General features: G+C 44.9%; 1 protein-coding gene across 20 annotated transcripts in view; it reads right to left on the bottom strand.

The window, feature by feature from the left end:
• CELF2 (CUGBP Elav-like family member 2) overlaps window positions 1-21,841 on the bottom strand; it is a 1,289,895-nt gene that overhangs the window by 236,152 nt on the left and 1,031,902 nt on the right. The gene's annotated exons all lie outside the window — the stretch shown is intronic.

Raw genomic sequence — 21,841 nt, 5'->3', positions numbered from 1 at the left:
CTGGAGAAACAGGACAAAATGGAAAGAATGAGTTGTTTTGTGAAATCATTGAGTAGCAAAAGCATAAATGGAACGTGTTTACTGACATCTCCCACAGGCGCCATTTCAGGACTACAGGAAGTGACATCACACAACCCTTGACCCTTCAATGATATCACATGATCTTTGATCCAAACAGTAATCAATTTTTTTTTTTTTAACTATTGAAAGTTGAAGCTGGTTATTAACTAACTGGTGACAACTCATAAGGTAACAGCGGACCTACTTTTTAAAGATCTGTGGTCATAATGGTTAAATCTCTGGAAAGCAGTCTAGCGTTTGTGATTGCTACCTCAAAATAAACTTCCAAGCCTTAAACGATGTAAACACAGGGGTCTGCAAAATTTTGCTCGCTGGATGTTTTGGACTACAACTCCCATCAGCCCTATCCCATAAAGTCATTTGTGAGTTATCATGGGACTTTTAGTACAAATTATTAGGAAAGCCAGATCTTTCAATATTTGAGGTCATGGATGGGAGGCAAATCTTTCTAGCCCAGCACGGCCCAATCAAAGACTAGAACATTCCTTTGCATTTTACTCTTGTACTCCTTCATAATCAGGCTCCGCCAAACCAACTGAGGCTTGGCGCTGATGAGTGTTTTTGGGGAGTTACTGCATTATTCTAGGCTGTGTAAAAGAAACCCTAGTCTGTTTTCTGAAATGTTTGGAGGTACGGGAGGTATTATCACACTGCCCGTCCAGGCCATCACATAAAGGGGCATCACAAGATCTTTGATCCCAATGGCAGGCCATCTAATGGTGTTTTTAAAAATCTATCGAAAATTCGAGGCCCCAGTATATTAGCAGCAGTGAGACCCAGCTAAATTGATGAAGGGATGGGGGGCGGGGGGGGTTGTTGCATAGCCACATTAGGGGAGCAATTCCGACCTCTCCAAACAATGCCCTTGAACCTCAACGTTTATGGTGCCTACGGTTTAATACAAGAGATCGAGACATCAATGGCCCATCACTCAGATACGCACACTGCCCAAGGAGGGACTCATTTATTTTTTCAAAACAATGAGGTGATGGCTGGAAGGTTTAGAAATGAACCATAAACCTCTGGCAATTGTTCTGGGAAGAGTAATGGTCTGGAGGGTTGCCCAGAGCAATGGCAGAGGTTGAGATTAATTCTAAACCTTGCATCCATCACCTCTTGTTTTGCTGTAGTCACCCAAAGTGAGACGGGTATGTCCAAACATGGGTCCCATGCCTGCTGGGCCTAGAGATCCAAGCTACTCCTCACTAATGAAGCCCAACAAAGCCAAAACATTGATGTGGTGGCTTGTAGCTTCGTGCAGAAGGGATGCGACCAAGAGGTTCGGGCTGGACTGCCCCTGATTTGCATATGATCTTTTCCCTTTCTGTAATGGCTTGGCAGGTGAAGAACAATGGCCTGGAGATTTGCCCAGAGTAATGCCAGAGGTTAACATTTATTCTACACCTTCCAGCCATCACCCCTTTTGTTTTGCTGGATCATATGAGTACCACATCCAAACATCCTGGCCCCTCGATGGGTTATCCGCACTTTGCAAATGCCTTCATAACGTAATACTTGCCATACTACCCTTCAGTCAAGTGCCAGTTGCAGAAATGTGCTCTTTGCCACACCTACACCAATTCTTGCACTGCCTGGGCCTAATCCTGGTGCAAAACAGGCCACATTTAGTGCTCTGGAGCATCCACACATCACTTAGGATCCCAAATATGACCACAACCCTGTATAGGCAAGGCCATTAGTCCTGCATTGGAGATGCTAACAACGTAACCTCGGAACAGGACCTATGAACTGTAGCCCAGGCCTGGCTGCCTAGGGCCAGGAGCGTGCCACATCCTTTCCCTTAATGCCCTGGAACTATACCTCCCAGAAGCCCTATCTGGCCAGGGCAGACCATGGGCACACACCTGCCCCCTACACGCCCCCTCCTCCAACTAACACAAGCTCTAGGCTCCCTAGGTAGATCCTCCTTCGCTAGTTCACCACCGGAGTTGGGATCCACAAGCGATGGCCTTTCCCAAGCCACCTGAACAGAAGATCCTTGGGGAGTAGATAGTATGCAACTTAAATGATAGAAAAATGCAATTTCAATTTTAAACAAAGGTCACATAATTCTGTTGCCTTCTATTTCTCAAGTCTGGGAACAAAATGGAAGAAAGAAAGTGGACACGCAAAAGACCCATCGGGTGATGGCAGACGCTTCAGGAAAATAAAATATCATCGGCCGCCTCTATAAGAATACGTCTGTGGGTCCACAGCAGGAAGCAACATTGTAAAACACTCTGCAATCTATGGAAGGCTTTGACTTGCAGTTATTTTTTGGAGGTTGTTCGGGATTGTTCACAGCATGCCCTGATTGTTTTCACTAGAACCTCCTGGTTCTAACCCTATCTTTTCCTAATCACCTATGCTCACTCTCCTCCCTTTAGCCTCTCCCGAATAGCAACTTGAAGCAGGCTGGAAGCAGTATTAAGCACTGCGTTAAGACACCTGTTTACATCACAGTACAGGGCCTCCAAATTCCCGCCACTTTCAGGGTTATAGGGTGCTGATGACTAACCTCCAGCACAACTTTCTGACTTAGTTGGACGCTTATTGGCACCACAAACAGGACAACCTGGCAACAAGTCCAAACACCAAGGTTCCTTTGTGGGGTTACCATATAAGAATTTCCCTAATTCGGAGTCTTGTTGGAAAGCCCCGTCTGCGTGTGTATTTTCTCCCCGGAAGTCCAGCGGTTTTATGCTTCTACATCTAGCTTACAATTACCTGCAGCCACTCCTTGGGGGATATAGGGTTTGTTTTCTGTTGCGCTGAATTGGTTCTATGCACCTTTGATGACATTTTTTCACTGAATGCATTTTTTTCTTTGGCAGCAAAATGCAGTGGGAGAACCCTCACTCCTCTCCCTTACTGCCCCAACCCCCAACCCATATATACCCCAACCCCAATTACCAGCTACCTTTTAGCAACAAAGAAATTGCAAAACAAAAACTGCGAAAACGCATTCAGCGAAAGGTCACTAGACGTTTTTATCGACTCAAGTTTCCCGTTGCCATGCAGTGATAAGACCATCCAGTGCTGTTTTTTTGGCTAATATTTTGGGACTTGTAGTTTTCCTGAAATGGATATAGGAACAAAACTATAAAGTTTCCGAATTCAATGGAACAGGTACATGCCTTGTTCGCCGCCCTGAAATCACAACACACTGCTAAACATCCCAAGCTACCGCCGTTATGTGCTGTGCAGCACTGCTCTGAACATTAGCAATTACATCACCCTCGGCTAAGGGGGGGCCTGATAACGCTGCACAAACAGCAAATCTTTTCCAAAGATTCAACATAGACAATGGCAAGCGAGTCAAGTAGACTCTGTGGGTGAACCCCGCTGCAGATTTAATGACATGTCTCCCGGACCTTCTCCCATCTTGATGGTAGCATGCATGTATTTGCAGTATTTGCACTGCCCTTAGGGTACCTGTAGTATTTTCATGGCTATTTTCACAACCCGCTCACATCCAGAGTCGAATTCCACACTCCAGGTTCCAAAGTGGGCACATCAAAAGCTCGGGCAGATCTTCCAGGGGGTCAAATACAATTCCATGGTTTCCTTAGAATGCCTCCAAAAGCATGTATAAAGCATTGGCAATAGTTGTAGAATGAGGTTGGACGCCATCTTGGAAATGATTGATATTTGTCTTCCATCTTTGAATGTGGCCCGTCATTGAAACAATGTGAATGCTGGGCCCAGGGGTAGTATGGGAAGGAAGGACCCCATAGCCACCATTGTTTAATCACGGTCAAAGGGCACAGCACAATCCCAGTCCTCCTTTGCAGGGCCGCCATGGTGACCTGGATCCTCACCAACCCTCCAGTAGCTCCGAACAGGACAGCACTGCAAAATTTGACCCTTTCTCTTGCACTAATCGGGCAATGTGGGACAGGTCTAATGCACCCCTACCCCAAATGACGGAGCCTGGAGCTCTTTCTAAGCAGATATAAAACCCTAGCGAGGGAAGAAAAACATTTTGCTTCACCCAAAGTCCACTTCACGGCCCCGATATAATGTTGCAAATTCATGATTCTTTGACTGAAGTATCAGATAAGTTATTCACAGATTCCGGGGAGGCTCTCAAGGAGTTCTCGAGACAAGCTTATGCTTTTCCCGTCATGGGCTCTCCCACCTTTCATACACAGTTGCTCATTTATTGTGTCCTGGCTTTGTTTCCCCCTGCTGCAGATACAATGTTTCAGTTCCTCACAACATAAAATCATCTGCACCTTCAGAGGGTTCAGAGAGCTTACAATGCATTTTCCCAGATTGCGACTCACACGCTGAGAGTAGAGGTGAAAAGCGCCCTGCAAGGGCATCTCTAGAGGCGGTCTGAAAAGGGAGAGTGAAAGATGGCGGACAGGCCACATGAAATTGTGTTGCAGCCCCAGTCCCTAAGTGAGGCCAGTTGCAGCAATGGGCAGTAGCCAATACCAACCCAGGCCCAATCATCAGAATCAGGGGCAGCCACTCACCAAGAGCCCAACCCAGGGAGAGCACTACATGAACCAAAGGCCTCGGTCTGACAGGGTGGGTTAGAGGAACCGGAAGTCTGGTGATGTCTGGAGCCCCGAGGAGTACGAGAGTGGAGACAGGAGAGATAGAATAGGTTTAAGAGGTGGTAGCGACAGGGAGCAAAAGGAGGTGGTGGAAACTACAAGTGAGGAAGGAGCTGGTGTTAAGATCAAGGTGGTGGGAAGAGCTGGTAACACATTGAGAGGGGGAAATTGAGGAGTAGGTGGCAGGATCAAGGGGGTATGTGGGATGTTTTTACCCATGCATCCAAGCCCTACCTCAAAAACTGTGCAGTACTGGCATTGAAAACATCATGATGGCCAGAGCTTCCCAGAAAATGCCCAGGGAAGTGCATGAAGAATAGGCTGCCACCCATTTTGCCGATGTTATGGGCACAGAAGGGCACTGCCTAAAACCACCATTGGACTACCCACACAGTAGTCTGAAACCATTGGGAATGGCAATGCTGACTGCCAAAAGCAACCTAGAATTGTGGGGAATTCATTTTCTTAAATCCCAAAAAGGGGTGCAGTACCAGTACTCACCACTATCAGAAAGCCGGCGTTTTAAAACCACCAGATTTTGTTTAAAACTGAATAAATGAACCCAAGGCAAGCCAAAGAAAGACTTACTGAGAGGTGGATACAATCTAAAGTTATATTCTGAAGTGACTTGAAGGTTTATAACAAGACTGGCTGAGCTGTGGATTTCAGCAGTTTAAGTAAATTTGGACTGAAAGACACTAAAAACCTAAATGTTTAAAAGAAATGAGTGACCTACTTTTGAGTGTCACATAGGTTGCAATTGTTTAAATGTCATAGTTTTAAACTTAGAATCAGCATTCTAGCTGCATATGTAAAAATGGTTAATTTTATTTGAATGCAGAAAACTGGGGAACAAAAGTGACATTAGCTGGGGCCTGGCTTAAGGAACTGAATTCTGCCCACCAGCTACCCCCGACAGGAGCTCAGACTTGCACAACAGCTGTGTTCCCAGGCCTATCTGCCTTTTGCTGCTCCCACCAAAAGGGATATGACACTTCCCTGATTGAATTACCTGGGCTCTGCAGGAAATTGAACAAAGCCCTGTCCTGACTCAGGCAAATGTTTTATTATGGGGGCCGTAAAAAGTGGCTTCCTCCTGGAAGTAAAGGGGAGGAGCACTGCCTGTGAGAGCAAGCTGGCTTGGCAGAACTGGAAAAACCAGAAATTCAACCTTGTGCTGGGGGGAAACCACACCCCTGTAGCCAGAATATGGTTTTAGAAAAAGATGAATAACTCATAGAGCGGACTTGTGAAAATTATTTAAATGATATCATAATTCTTGTGATTTTTCTGCCCACATTTTAAGAGGTTTTTAGAACCGGTGGCATGATCTGGGGGCAAACTAGCAGTTAAGAGGGTATTACTTAAAATGTATGCATGTTAAAAATCTGACACTTCATCAATTAATGTCCATACTCCTTGCGCACATGTGTGTACATTTGGGGTAATGTTCGATATTGCGAAACCAGTTAAAAAGTGAAAATGTCGCCATTTCTGAATGCAAGCTCCCAGGAAGAGCAGATTTGGACAGGGTATACCTCCTGTGATATGTGATGGGTGCATGTAATTTTAAACAAATGTGTACCTGTGCAAATATGTCTTTTCGGTCAAAATATAGATTGTGGGTAATTTGACAGGGGTGGGTTCTCTGTATCATAAACAGACCTCATCATGATGACACTTCATTTCATTCCCCCAATCAAGGGGAAGAGGATGAAGTGGCCAATGACAAGTGGAGAGGGGTAGAGCCTAGTGATGCTGCACACACACCCATTTTCAAAACACATAAAAGCAGACAGTCAGGACAGATAGGGACCTTCAAATCCATTTGCTGCGGGACGCTCTGCCGGGAAAATCCATACTTTACCTCCATCAATCTCTAGAGAAAGCTGTGCAGAAAGATCCAGACTTCAAATCTATCAATATCCAGAACCAGAGACCCAGACCAGACCACTGTTAGCAGAACCAGAGAGCTGACCCAGATCACTGTGAAGTGCAGAGACCAGACCAGAGTCCAGTCTAAAACCTGACCAGATCCGTGGCGAGGCCCATTTAATTCAAGAATATAGTGTGAGTACCTAGCAGAACTGTGCAGAACCAATCTCTTAGTTAAAATAATCTAATCCAAGCTATTTTAATCTAAGTAGAACTGTCACCTGTCATTTGTAAAGCTGTCACCTGTCATTTTCTAGTTGCAAGCTGCACTTGTCACTTTGAATTTTAACATTCCAAATCCGAAAAACTACCTTTATTTAATCGCTCATATCTCCGTAACCGTTTGTCCTAGAGACTTGCAGTAACTTTCATCTGGAAGCTGAGATCCTAGGCTGTCCTAGGACCCCAAAACGATAGTGCTAGTCCTTGTCGTTCCTCTGTAATCGCGAAAAACGCACTCGCGAATTTGCCGTGATTTGCAAATTTCTCAACGTGTGAAAACAGCAGTTTTCTTGCTTTCAGTTGCCAAAAATTCGTTTAACCTGCTAGCTACTCCTAGATCCTTGCTAAAGTGAGCCTGGACTAATATTAACTTGATTTCACTCACCCTGAACCTCCTAGAGGGAATTAAAAGCATTTAAGCATATTTTTCACTTCATTGCCAGCACATATAAAAGCATCTTGGGCCTGTGTTTCTAAACTTCTGTAGTCTAAGCTTGCTGGGGTGAACTGAATTACATTTGATTGCATTTCTGAGAACTGTGTGCTTTCCTTCCATTTCCTTGCATTGCATAAAGGGGGGAGGGGATTGCCAGAGAAAAGTGATTACATTGTTTTGTTGAAAGCATATTGAGTATTTTCTGTACTGCATTTTCATTCCACCTTGCATCCATTTGAAACCATAAAGTATTGTTGCTATCTTATCCATCCTATAACCACTCATCATTGATTATAAAAAAGTGTGCTAGTGCCAGACTATCCATTATTGATTACTGCTCAGATTCAGTGTGATATTCAATTATTAAATTGTTATAAAGTGTGATATATATATCTATTGTTTAAATTATCAAATAAACCTTTTAACTTGCAAACAGAACTACTTCTTGGCTCAGTGGGGTCAGGGGGATTCAAAGAGAGGGGTGTTATATAGGGGTAGTCATCCAGAACGCATGAACTGGACGTAAAGATATATCAATAAGGGTTTCCATTCAGTATCCCAGACTAGGCATTGACTTAGCTGTAGTGTTGAATTGAATCCTCTTACAAATAAGAGGCGCTGGTGATATCCAACAGAAAGGAATAGGAAACAGACCGATAGTGACACAGACAAGGAAGTAATATAAGGCGGGGAGAGTGATATTGAAGAGGTAGAAACAACTGGTGAAGATGGTACAGAGGAGGTGGGAGGAATATTATTGAAGCGATCAAGTAATAGCCTGCACTTAATGCGGTATGCCCTACATCATGTAATCTCTGCTGACGTTCTTTCAACATAATCAGTTGTACAGAGTTTTACTACATATTCCAAGGCAACATGCAACAGGTGAACGAAAAAAGGTCTAGTTTGGAGTATGAAATAACAGACCACCCTTTCTCCACCCACCCCCCTTCCCCCTTACGTCGGCAGTCTTAATTAAGAAGACTTTGGTTCAATGCTTGATGAGATAGTGGAGGTTCTGGAGGGCTGGAGAAACAGATGAAGACCTATTCCTCCCTAGGTATTGGAAGAGGGAAGAGTGGCACAGGAGAGGTAGGGAAACGAAAGGAATCACTTACAAAGAAAATATAAAAGAATATTTATCAATCACTGAGGCACCGGTCAACAGCAGCATGGTTTCATTGCATGAAGGTTACAGGTCACCAAAGATGGATCGAATTTTCGAACATGTGACTAAATACGATAAGATTTGATAAATGCCTTCTGCTTGCCTTTCATAAAAGGCTTTCGATGCAAGTTATGCAGAGTCTGAAGCAGTGAAATATCCTCTGGGCACGTACCAGGATTTGATGGACACTGAAGAATGCTGGGGTATAGAGGTCCTTTTCATTAAAAGAGGATGGCAAGTCCAGTGTTACAAGAAAAAAACATCCTTGGTGTGTGCTCTTAAAGGAATTGCAGAAAGAAACAGAAGACGAGCCGTAATGGTATATGTGACTACTTTTCGATGAAGGGAATCAGCAAAACCTGTGTTCCTATGGAGGCATTAGGGTTAATGAGAGAAGTGGGGAGGAAGTCAGAGTGGATTCAAGTCTTGTTGGGTGGTGGTAGAGGCGTGAACAAAAATACAGTACACCAAGGTCATAGTCAAAACTATACCATGAAGAATCAAGGGTGAAAAGTGCAAATCCAGGACTGAATTCCTACATTTTAAAAGATCTGCTTCATAGGTATTGTACACACCAATCCCACATCCTGAAACTAGAAAGCATTATGTGGTTGCGTAATCTCCGAAGTCTGGAAAGTGTGAGCGGTTAGCATTGCAGTCATCACCAATATCGGACTATGAAGACCAAGTCCATCGTCACTGCTGCCCTCAGATCAAGGTGTCCATGGAATTGTCATCAGAAACACTAGAGATTGATTTATGCATTGTCCCCCCACCCCCAAAAAGAGCCTTGCCTCTTATATTGGTTATTCAGTGCTGTAAACATTTGCCAGTGTGGTTGGTGGAGCCCGTAGGGATGGTTTTACCACTCCAGTTATTAAACCTCAGCATCAACCATCCTCCCACGCATGGATCTCGCCAAAAGGTCTTGTTTGTCTTGAGCAAAGCCATATCTTGATAGTCACCATAACATTCTCTGGCGTTCCAAGACCGAACCTGCCAGGAGGATCCCCAGTGAGCAATCAGAGGTGTGACATCAAGCCTTTTCGGGTGGCGAGGTCTCCGTTTGGAATAAAAGTATGGCTGATCCCAGGAGTGTTCCCCCTTCCTTCTCATTCCATCGCAGTTCAAAATGCACTTGTTAAACCTATTCTCGTAGTTGGCGCAGTGATTTTATTTTTATATTCAATAATCAAAAAGTGCCTTTTATCCCCCTACCCCTTAGATTTGTCTTGCAATTCGTGGCTTTTGTCTTTTGGATGTTCCAGTTTTTTTAATTGAACCTTACTTCTGTACAGAACTCTGACACACATTTAATTCATAAATAAATGTATCTATCCGTTTACAGATATCGGTCAAAATGTAACCAGGTAAATGCCACTAGCTGTAAAATCAACAAAGTCAAACTCAGAAGGACAAAATATTAGGGTTAGCTAAGCCACCACCCCCCTGGGGATCACTAGATTGCCAGGACTAAATGAGGTTCTTCCATGGGGCTCCTCTGTACGACAGAGGGTGAAACCGGACTTACTGCCCGACCCATAAATGAAGCCTACACAAATCTTCTTGCAAAACAATACCACATTTGTTAGGCACGACCTTTAGCCGCGTGAAGGGATCCCAAAGGAGTCTGGGTAACTGCAGTATTGGGCGGCTTCACGCTGATCAACTGGACTAAACTCCCAGGTTAAAACAGTTTGCAAAAGGAAACATCAGGAATACGGCATTGAGTCCTAGAGGACCTACAACCGCTGTGGAACACCACAAAGTATTTCAAACGGAACAAAAGAAACTGCACATGGAAACGGTAGGTGTTGTGCACACAGGTCATTTGTATTAACGAGGACTAAATGCTGGACCTTAGAGGTGCACAAGCATTTCGGTAAGACCAGGAGAGACCTTTATAAAACATTTAAAAAAAAAAAAAGCAAACATCGAGAACGGCAATAGGACAAGCTTAGCCAAACAGGCGTTTCAGGCACTCTCTTCATCATGGGAGTGGGGGGGCGTACACAGGGCGGAAATATTAGGATTATTTCCTTTAAGGAATGTGATCCAAACCCTGGATACCAACTGGAAGTCAGTCTGTCTTCACCATCGCAGCATGGTGTTAGAATGCACATATTCAACAATGTCAGTCTGTCTTCACCATCGCAGCTTGGTGTTAGAATGCACATATTCAGCAATCTGTCTGGCTTCACCATCGCAGCATGGTCTTAGAATGCACATATTCAGCAATCTCAGCCTGGCTTCACCATCGCAGCATGGTCTTAGAATGCACATATTCAGCAATCTCAGCCTGGCTTCACCATCGCAGCATGGTCTTAGAATGCACATATTCAACAATGTCAGTCTGTCTTCACCATCGCAGCTTGGTGTTAGAATGCAGATATTCAGCAATCTGTCTGGCTTCACCATCGCAGCATGGTCTTAGAATGCACATATTCAGCAATCTCAGCCTGGCTTCACCATCGCAGCATGGTCTTAGAATGCACATATTCAACAATGTCAGTCTGGTCTTAGAATGCACATATTCAACAATGTCAGTCTGTCTTCACCATCGCAGCATGGTCTTAGAATGCACATATTCAGCAATCTCAGCCTGGCTTCACCATCGCAGCATGGTCTTAGAATGCACATATTCAGCAATCTCAGCCTGGCTTCACCATCGCAGCATGGTCTTAGAATGCACATATTCAACAATGTCAGTCTGGTCTTCGAATGCACATATTCAACAATGTCAGTCTGTCTTCACCATCGCAGCATGGTCTTAGAATGCACATATTCAACAATGTCAGTCTGTCTTCACATTCGCAGCATGGTCTTAGAATGCACATATTCAACAATGTCAGTCTGTCTTCACCATCGCAGCTTGGTCTTAGAATGCACATATTCAACAATGTCAGCCTGTCTTCACCATCGCAGCATGGTCTTAGAATGCACATATTCAACAATGTCAGTCTGTCTTCACCATCGCAGCTTGGTCTTAGAATGCACATATTCAACAATGTCAGTCTGTCTTCACATTCGCAGCATGGTCTTAGAATGCACATATTCAACAATGTCAGTCTGTCTTCACCATCGCAGCTTGGTCTTAGAATGCACATATTCAACAATGTGAGTCTGTCTTCACATTCGCAGCATGGTGTTAGAATGCACATATTGAGCAATGTCAGTCTGTCTTCACCATCGAAGCATGGTCTTAGAATGCACATATTCAACAATGTCAGTCTGGCTTCACCATTGCAGCATGGTGTTAGAATGCACATATTCAGCAATGTCAGCCTGGCTTCACCATCGCAGCATGGTCTTAGAATGCACATATTCAGCAATCTCAGCCTGGCTTCACCATCGCAGCATGGTCTTAGAATGCACATATTCAACAATGTCAGTCTGTCTTCACCATCGCAGCTTGGTGTTAGAATGCACATATTCAGCAATCTGTCTGGCTTCACCATCGCAGCATGGTGTTCGAATGGACATTCAGCAATCTCATTCTGGCTTCACCATTGCAGCATGGTCTTAGAATGAACATATTCAGCAATATCACTCTGGCTTCACCATTGCAGCAGGTTTTCCCCAATCTCCTTAAATAACACGGAGACCTTACTCTCCATCATCAGACAAACAGCCTGCTCTGAGAAATTAATACCGCCCAAGCTCATGTTGGATAACGCTGAGCTCTTTGTCCCCTTTCTCTGCAGAATGGTTAACGCCTCGTTCAGGGACAACAAGGTCCCCACAGCAATTAAAGTAATCACTGTGTCACCCCTATACAAAAAAACAGGCCTGGACCAGTACATCCCCTCTAATCTTCGCCCGATAACGAATTGCAACCTTTTATTGAAAATCTTGGATGAAGTTGCAACTAGCCAACTTCAAGAGTTTGTTAACAGGAATAACACACACTCAACTATCGAGCAGTGGGGGAGCCCACAGCACGGAACTGCCCTGCTTGATCTCTAGACCAAAATGCTTGGTATTCTGGATAAAGGAAAGATGGGTATGTTGATATTATTGGACATGTCAGCGGCATTCGATTTGCTTGATCATCAAAACTACACGAGGCCCTAGAAAAACCAGGCACTTGCTCTCAGGAGGATATAGACTGGGCGACATTTTTTCTTGAAGAACAGAGCTCCAAGATCCACTGGGGAAATCAGTTCTCTGTGCCTCGGCTTATAAACTGTGGCGTGCCCTAAGCAGCCAGTTTATCACCTCTCTTGTTTAATCTCCATTTACGGTGTCTATGTACCCTATTAACCAACTTAGGTGTTTTCTTCACCAACTTAGCCGATGACACGCAACTGGTGATGGAACCGAGCCGCTGTTATGATACTGATAGCCTCAAGCTTGCATGCATTCCCAACTCTTTTGAGGCTTGGATGAAGTCAAATTAGCTCTGCCTCAATGGAAGCAAGACAGAGCTCATGATTTTTAGATCCTCTCAGGCTACGGCTAAACTTGACATAGACTACACCACTTTTAAGATCAAAGACACAAATAGCGTGGTCTCTGACAAGGTTAAGACATTGGGTGTCTTCTTACAAGCATCCTAGGGTCAGATGCTCACGTAGCTTATCTGAAAAAAAGCTGGCACTACCATCAGAAATTACTCAGACGTATTAGACCAGTCCTGAGTACATAAAACAGCACCACCATTACCAGAGCCACCATCCTATCTAGATTGGACTATGGGAATGCTTTGCCAATTGGGTATAACAAGAAATGCATTAAACAATGTCAGGTTATTCAGAACAACGCGGTGAGAACTATCACTGGTAAAACAAGAGGGGAACATATTACAGAGGACAGAAAGTCTCTCCATTGGTTAGCTATGGAAGACCGTATTGCCTTTAAAGCAATGACCATTGTCCATCATTGCATATTTGGAAATGCCCAAACATACCTAAAAAAACAGGTAATCACTCTGAAGAGCTTCATCCCAAGGCCTGGTGAAAGTCATTCATGCCAAAAAGGCCAATGGACTTGGTCAGGCTTGTCCCACAAAAGCGGCATTTAGGTGGAACGAATTACGTAACACCCTAAAACTAGAACCCAACTATCCAATTTTTAGGAAGAGACTGTAAACACTTCTATTTGGATAAATGGTCAGTCCAAATTACAAAAAACAGGTAAATCAATTCATACATGTCTGTAATATTGCTCTTCTGTCCCGTTACTATTTGTATGTCTATGTCTTCTTGCAAGCGCCCTGATGCCTGCGAGCTGCTACAGCACTATATAAATAAATAAATAAAATGTTCTCTCAGTCTGTCTTCACCATCGAAGCACGGTTTTAGAATGCACATATTCAGCAATCTCAGTCTGGCTTCACCATTGCAGCATGGTGCTCGAATGCACATATTCAGCAATCTCAGTCTGGCTTCACCATCGCAGCATGGTACTAGAATGCACATATTCAGAAATCTCAGTCTGGCTTCACCATTGCAGCATGGTGTTCGAATGCACATATTCAGCAATCTCAGTCTGGCTTCACCATCGCAGCATGGTGCTAGAATGCACATATTCAGAAATCTCAGTCTGGCTACACCAACGTAGCAGGGTCTTAAAATGAACATATTCAGCAATCTCAGCCTGGCTTCACCATCGCAGCATGGTGTTAGAATTCACATATTCAGCAATCTCAGCCTGGCTTCACCATCGCAGCTTGGTGTTAGAATGCACATATTCAGCAATCTCAGTCTGGCTTCACCATTGCAGCATGGTGTTCGAATGCACATATTCAGCAATCTCAGCCTGGCTTCACCATCGCAGCTTGGTGTTAGAATGCACATATTCAGCAATCTCAGCCTGGCTTCACCATCGCAGTTTGGTGTTAGAATGCACATATTCAGCAATCTCAGCCTGGCTTCACCATCGCAGCATGGTGTTAGAATGCACATATTCAGCAATCTGTCTGGCTTCACCATCGCAGCTTGGTGTTAGAATGCACATATTCAGCAATCTCAGTCTGGCTTCACCATCGCAGCATGGTGTTAGAATGCGCATATTCAGCAATCTCAGCCTGGCTTCACCATCGCAGCATGGTGTTAGAATGCACATATTCAGCAATCTCAGCCTGGCTTCACCATCGCAGCATGGTGTTAGAATGCACATATTCAGCAATCTCAGCCTGGCTTCACCATCGCAGCTTGGTGTTAGAATGCACATATTCAGCAATCTCAGTCTGGCTTCACCATCGCAGCATGGTGTTAGAATGCACATATTCAGCAATCTCAGCCTGGCTTCACCATCGCAGCATGGTGTTAGAATGCACATATTCAGCAATCTCAGTCTGGCTTCACCATCGCAGCATGGTGTTAGAATGCACATATTCAGCAATCTCAGCCTGGCTTCACCATCGCAGCATGGTGTTAGAATGCACATATTCAGCAATCTGTCTGGTTTCACCATCGCAGCATGGTGTTAGAATGCACATATTCAGCAATCTCAGCCTGGCTTCACCATCGCAGCATGGTGTTAGAATGCACATATTCAGCAATCTGTCTGGTTTCACCATCGCAGCATGGTGTTAGAATGCACATATTCAGCAATCTCAGCCTGGCTTCACCATCGCAGCATGGTGTTAGAATGCACATATTCAGCAATCTGTCTGGTTTCACCATCGCAGCATGGTTTTAGAGTGCACATATTCAGCAATCTCTTGAAGAGTGAGCTACCCTGTCAACATTTTCATTTCAAAACATGAATTTGACTTTGTTGGAATAAATCCACGTGGATTATGGCAAATCTTTAGAAGCCGCAGCCGTTAGAGGCTGCTCGGTTTAACGCTTGTTTTATACATGCAAGATGGAATGGGTACATTGAGAGAGATAAGAGGTTCACAGAGGCGGCTGTCAACAGCAACCCCTGGCGACACTTCACTTTCAGCATTTCAAGTTACTGCATATACATCCCTGGTTTCAGATTGTGTTCTCAAGCCTGCAGTTTTCAAGAATTGCATTAGCACGTTTTTTGGGCGAAGGATATTCTGCTACAAACTTTATAGAGCAACTAAACACCCCAGAGAGAGAACATTGCATTGCTTCATCATTGCTCCAGAGAAAATGTTAGATGATAATCCAAATATGAATGATAATATACCAATGTATAATGTCCATCGATAAAGGTAGTCTTTATCGACCCAGGTAGATTGAAGGGCTGAGTTAGCCCCACCAGGATTTGAACCAATGCCTATAGGCTGAACAGAGATGTCAGAAACAAGTGTACAACTCACTGAGCTGTTATGCTGACATTAGGTGAGGCATTCTTAAAATTCCATGCTTAACACTGAAGAGACCTTTCCAATGTTTGGGAAGTCGAAACACTTGCATGCCTAAAATTGGAAGTTCATAGTTTGAAGTGCCAGCCGGAAACCCCCTTGTTTCAAGTTCTGTTCAAAGGGGGAGGCAGAGCCAAACGTCAGCAAACCAGGTCTTCCCGCCCCAAACTGGATGCAAGGGGGAGGGGGTGCGAGGGGCGCTAGTGTGTTACAAGTTTAGTTTAGTTTATTTATTTATAGAGCACACCAAGCCCTTAGGGAACTGGGCACTAAACTTACAAGTTACGATAATACAGACATTTATACAAGGGAATGCTCAAGGGAAATAACATGGACATTAGCACATTTAAGAATACAACTGCAAAAAAATAAAAATCACACTAAAATCTATTGAAGAACTTAAATGAAGCAAAACATTGAAGAACAGCCAGGATGAATACTTTATCATTGCAGTTGTGGTGTCAAGATATAGGATTTGCTATGGCAGAGTTAGGCAACCTTTGGCACTCATCATGTTTTGGACTACAACTCCCATCAGCCCCAGTCTACAATGTCAATGGTGAGGAATTCATGGAAGTCGTAGTCCAAAACACCTGCAGAGCCGCAGGTGGCAGATGCCCATGCTACTGCTGTCTTATTTGTCCCATGAAGGGATTCATATAATTTTTATTCTGATAAAGATTTTGAAGAAAAAACGTTAATCCAATATAGTTTGGTAGTTAGCGTTGCAGACCCTAAAATGCGAGGATGTCAATGAACCCACTGTAGGAACTTAAAATGTGAGGTCGTCTATGTTTAAGGTTATTGGATGGGGCTGCCACTGAACTATTTTGAAACAAAAATATGGATTTTCCTTGTAACAGTGAAGAGAAAGGATCAATTTTATTAGAGAAAAGGAATGACATCACAGCTGAGTTAGGGGTAAAAGTTATGTTTGCTGGCCACCCCACTTCACTAACTTTTTTCTCTTTAGGGTAAAACATTATCAATGATATAGGACAAACACACAGGAAAATAACAGTATCGACTGCTGTGAGGACTTCCATTTCAAGTTCTGCCATCTTGCACCATTCAGAATCACTCAGCTCACACTGTAAATGAGTGCTAGAGGGCAAGCGTGTGCAGTATGCACTATATAGAAGGCCCACTTCCTGCCACCGCGATCCCCCTTCCGTTGCTCGGCAACAGGGCTTCTAATTCTGCCAGGCCTGGAAAACCTACATCCAACAATTGGGCAGGATCAACTGAAGCAGCATCCCCAATAATTTAGAAAAAAACTAGGCTTTGAAGTCTGAGCAACGCACAAGGTCTCGAGTGCTGAGCGCATCATTGCTTGCAGCCCAGCAACCCATTAGGCTGGATTCTCCCGGATCGGAGAATCGGTAAAAGAAAATGTGTCCCCAGGTCTCAGATCCGGGGAAACTATTTGTGCCTATTAAGATTCGAACTGTGAATGTCAGGATTGTACTTGCCCAAAATACTGAAAATCAGATTTGTACATTTAAAAGTTGTGCACCTTTTCTAATGTACTTGTAACATTACAGGAAACTCCTTTTCTTTAATAATGTATTAATGAACCCCATGAAATGTAAAAGTTCATTTATGGGGGGAGGTGTGCTAAGAAATATTTTGTGAATTCTCCCACACCTTAACTTGCAACTCCCCAATGCGCGTGCCCCTAAACAACCCCCGCCCCTCCTCGTGCTCCTCCCCGAGGCGAGTGGGTTCCCACAGTAAATCATTTCCATTTCCAGCATGGTTGCCGCACCCATCGGACTCACGGCTGTGGGCTATGCGAATTTACGAGCTTATCATTCGTGCTTCACAGCCGCATCAAGCCAGCAGTATGAAAATCTGCTCCCCTCCTCTCAGGCTAATGAAATAAACACTTGCTAACATCTCGAATGTGAACCCAAGCCCTGGAGACGGTATTCTCTTAGCAGGCGGTGGATGGCATAGCAACAAAACTCAATTCAAGGCATGCTGGCTTGCAGGACATCGGCAGAATCCTTGTGTTGTGAATTGTAAATTCTCTCCCCCCCCCCCCCGCCCAACCAGCGTTTGAATTCTGAGCAGGAACAGGAGCTCACAGAGCCGGAAGGCTAAACGCACGCCAGCCTGCGACGTGTTCCTCTCTCTGAATGAGGCTCTCCCTTGTACGCGCATTCACAGGCAGAACAGGTGTTGGCTCCGCATGCGACCGACATCTCAACTGAGATCACGCTTGGCATTTTTCCATCCAGCGTGGCTCAAGGCAGGCGGGGCCAAAGCATAGCTCGTTTCTTCCCCATACATGCCAACCCTCCCGATTTAAGCGGAAGACTCGTGATTTTTTTGTGAAAATGATTGCTATTTTTCACATTCTCCTGCCTAAAATAATTCTTTCCTCAATGCATTCCTATGGCAAAATTTTTGTCTCCCGATTTCTCGGACGAAATCTCCCTCCCAGGTGCGTCGTAATGTTGGCATGTATGGTTCCCATCCCACTACACCTCCGCCCTCGTGCCTCCCCCACTTACAAACAATACAATGTAAAGTGGGTAGAGAGGCATCATGAAAGCCCCCTATTGACTATACACTGGAGGCATGCCGCGGGCAGTGTTTTGGACCCACTCTCCACCCTCATCTATGCCATGCGCTATCATTTGGCAGATTGGGCCAACCCAGAATCTAGGAGATGTTGGGCAGGTCCAAAGTCCCACTCCTGCATCCATCCATGCAGCGGCATTAGCACAATGCTGAGGGAGCAGACCCGTCCAAGGTTTCCTCACTGCTAGGATTCTCCCATTAGTGCAGAAATTCATAGGAGCTAGGGGGTCCTTTTGCTCACACTATGCAGATGCTATGCCATTCTATCCTTATGGGCACAGCGACAGAGCAAGCCACAGTTTTAGTCGAAATAATATTCTCCATCTGTGGAGTGGCGCGCTTACCATGCTGAACATGCATTTTGGGCAATAGAGTAGCAAGCACTTGATTGGGAACGCCGAAGTAGGTTTTCAGAATTTGAGTATAGCAGGTAAGTACAAACCTTAAAAACAAACTATTTGAGAACTCTTAGAATATACGTTATGGTTAAGCTGCCCCAATAAGAAAATAAACTTTGAAATTCAGTGAGAAAAACGTGATTAAAAGGGACGTTATGATGGCAACGCAAAATCTAAAAAATAAAATAAAAAAAAAGAAATTCAATGGTTATGTTTAGCTCTGCAACCATAACTCGTGGACCCCCCATGCACTGCTGAGCTCAACATACATAACATCACAAGTAGCATCAACGGAAAGCAGCAGACGGTTCCTGTGTTTTGCAGCAATTATTCATAAGAAGCAAGTTTCAGACCGCATGGAAGAGGTCTTCAAACTGTGGGGCGCGGGACACCAGCCTGAAAAGACTACCAAATTTAAAAAAATCATTTTTGCCATTTTAAAGCGAGGAATAAAAAAAGCCAGCATGGGATGTGACAAGCAACATTGTGCATATCCCATCCTACCATGCCCCTCGCGCACATGCCAGGCTTAGGGTCAGTGGGAGTGGCTGAGCCAGGAAATAGACACACTGGAAGCAAATTCTATCCCTTTCCAGAGAGCGCGCTTCCAGTGTGTTTGAATCTAGTCGAAGGAATGAAACAGGACCGGGAAAAGATGGAGGTAAGGAGGGGGTCCTGGGGTTGTTTTTGGTGCAGGTGGGGGAGGCCTGCGGTGTTTCTGGAGCAGGTAGGGGAGCTTTAGGGTTGTTTTTGGAGAGGTGGGCAGCCCTGGGACTATGCAGGGAGTGGGGTAGGGAGGAGCTAGGTAGGAGCGTCACGTCCATAGTGGGCAAGGGGGTCGGCCCCAGAGCCCATTATGGAGGGGCTGAGGAGCTGGCCCAGTGAAACGCTGAGCATTTCCTCAGCTGCTTTTTCCAACTAAAGGAGCACTCCTGGGCTGGCTGAACTGTCAAAGGGAAACACGGTTTCCCTTTGAAAGTTCAGTTCCACAGCCACACATGCTCAATGAGCCATGCAAGGCTGGGGGTGTTTTGCTTCGCCAGCCTTGCATAGCTCATTTGAAATGCTGGCTGGGGAACTGCATGTCTGTATGTGCGAGGGGGCACTCTGGTGCCTCCTCGCAAATATAGACAGCTGCAGGCTGGAGATGGACGTTTCAGTACCCATGCACGCATGAGCAGGCCCCAGGAAGCTCTTGATTCCCGATTCGTGTTAATGATGCAGGAGCTGGAGTGGAAACCTCAAAAACAGGGCAGAAGGTACGTTTATGTTAATTTATATTTTATTTAAATATGTGTATGTATACGTGTATGCTTGTGTTATGAGCGGGTATATGATGATGGGTGCTTGTTTGAATGCTTGCTGTGTGAATGTGTGTGTGTGTGTGTTTGTGTTGGTCCATGGAGCTGATTTTGTTGAGGTGGTCTAGGGGGTGAAGACTTGTACAATAAAGGCATTTTAAAAATGCCTCTGTTGCGCAATCCTCCTACCCACCTGCCAAAATCAGCACTGAGGTGCCCAGGGGATAGGGATGGTATATTTTTACTGGACATCGATCATAGATGTCCAGTAAAAAATATCATGCCTGCCCCCCTCCTGTGCCCCCAGCACCAATTCTAAGATATTTGGGTTTTTACCCAATTTAAAAAAAACATTGTGCTCTAAAATGCAACATTTGAACTCATTATCCTGGGGAGAGAACCCCCTCAAAGCACCCTTGATTGGTACGGGCTCCTTCGCTAGCTCAGTGCTATGATATATCTGGGGGAACTATTTATGTACTTCCGTTTAAAAAAATACACCAGCCGCCACTGGTCCTGGATCTGTGCTGGGAATGGGGCAAGGGAGCCCAGGGACTGTGGATGGAGCAGGATGGGAGGGAACCATGCGATTGTTGTGGGAGCAGGGCAGGGAATACCAGGGTCTGTGGTGGGGCGGGGGAGCCCAGGGAGTGGGCTAGGAGTGGGATGAGGGAGCCCAGAGACTATACTGGGAGCAGGGTGCGACAACGGCACACAATAGTTCATAGCCATTCGTACTTACTATCTATTCAGCATTTTTGGGTGGGCCCGGCCCGTCCTGCCCACATTTTGCTCAGGGGGGCTCAGGACAAAAAAGTAGTTTGAAGACCACTGCCTCATGGAGAGTGGGACTCAGGATTCGTTTAAGATGGGATCTTGGTAAGTGTCTGTGGCGGTATACTGGCAATTTGTGTACCACACACATGAACTTCAAAAGAAACCTTTTCCGTAAAGGGAGCGAGTGGTAGAGAGAGCCAGCCTGCTGAGAGGTGATCATACTTGCTTACCTTAAGCAGCACCGTGGCAGTGATTGTTTAGGCAGTTTACAAGAGCATTCTGGAGTCCAAAGTCTATACTGTTGATGAAGTCGAGTTGGGCGGAGGCAAAGGTCTTCATAGATGTGGCCTAATGAGAAAACGAAATAAATCCGAGGAGAGGTCGTACTGTCCGCAGGTGAAAAAAGAAAATAGACGAAAAGAAAAAAAACAGGATTTCACAACTGTCTAAATCTGGCTTCTAAGGGATAATTCCATGCCGAGGGACACCCCAAGAATGTTGACGGACTCTTTGGGCAAGGTCCAAACACGGAGGGCCAAAAGGTGGAACACCTCGTTTTAGCTGCTGACTTGACAGCTAGCACCTCCGCCTTGTTGGGGTTTATTTTGAGACAACTTGGTTTGTCCAATCCTTAATGACATTTAAGCATTCCCTTATACGAGCCAATGTTTGGTCCCTGCTGCCTGAAATGCTTTCCATAATCTGAGCGTTGTTGGCATAGTTAAAAGAGGCCAAAAAGCAATATTCTATCGATCAGGGTAGAGGTGAGAGCAAAGACCCCTCGGGCACTGCACGTGTTTGAGGAGTTAAACTTTCAATCCATTTAAGGCAGCACTACGGATTCCCACATTTTCAATTCTCGCGGCACAATATTCGATAATCCACCATGTGGAACACTGACGACGGGTCCAACAATATCGGTGCTCCTCTTCCATCAGATTCTTCTCGCAGCGTATCCAGTATTGCTGTAGTGATGTATTGAGTGCTACCGAACAAGCTTGGTCAAGTAGATCGGAAGCCTCAACTTTTGGTGTGAATATCTTGGCCGAATATGGCAGGTGGGATATTGGTTGGACATTTT

Source organism: Ambystoma mexicanum, chromosome 12, assembly GCF_040938575.1.
Source record: "Ambystoma mexicanum isolate Mex_15411 chromosome 12, UKY_AmexF1_1, whole genome shotgun sequence".
Classification (NCBI taxonomy): Eukaryota; Metazoa; Chordata; class Amphibia; order Caudata; family Ambystomatidae; genus Ambystoma; species Ambystoma mexicanum.
Note: the sequence above shows the minus strand (reverse complement) of the source record. Positions and strands in the feature narration are given on the sequence as shown.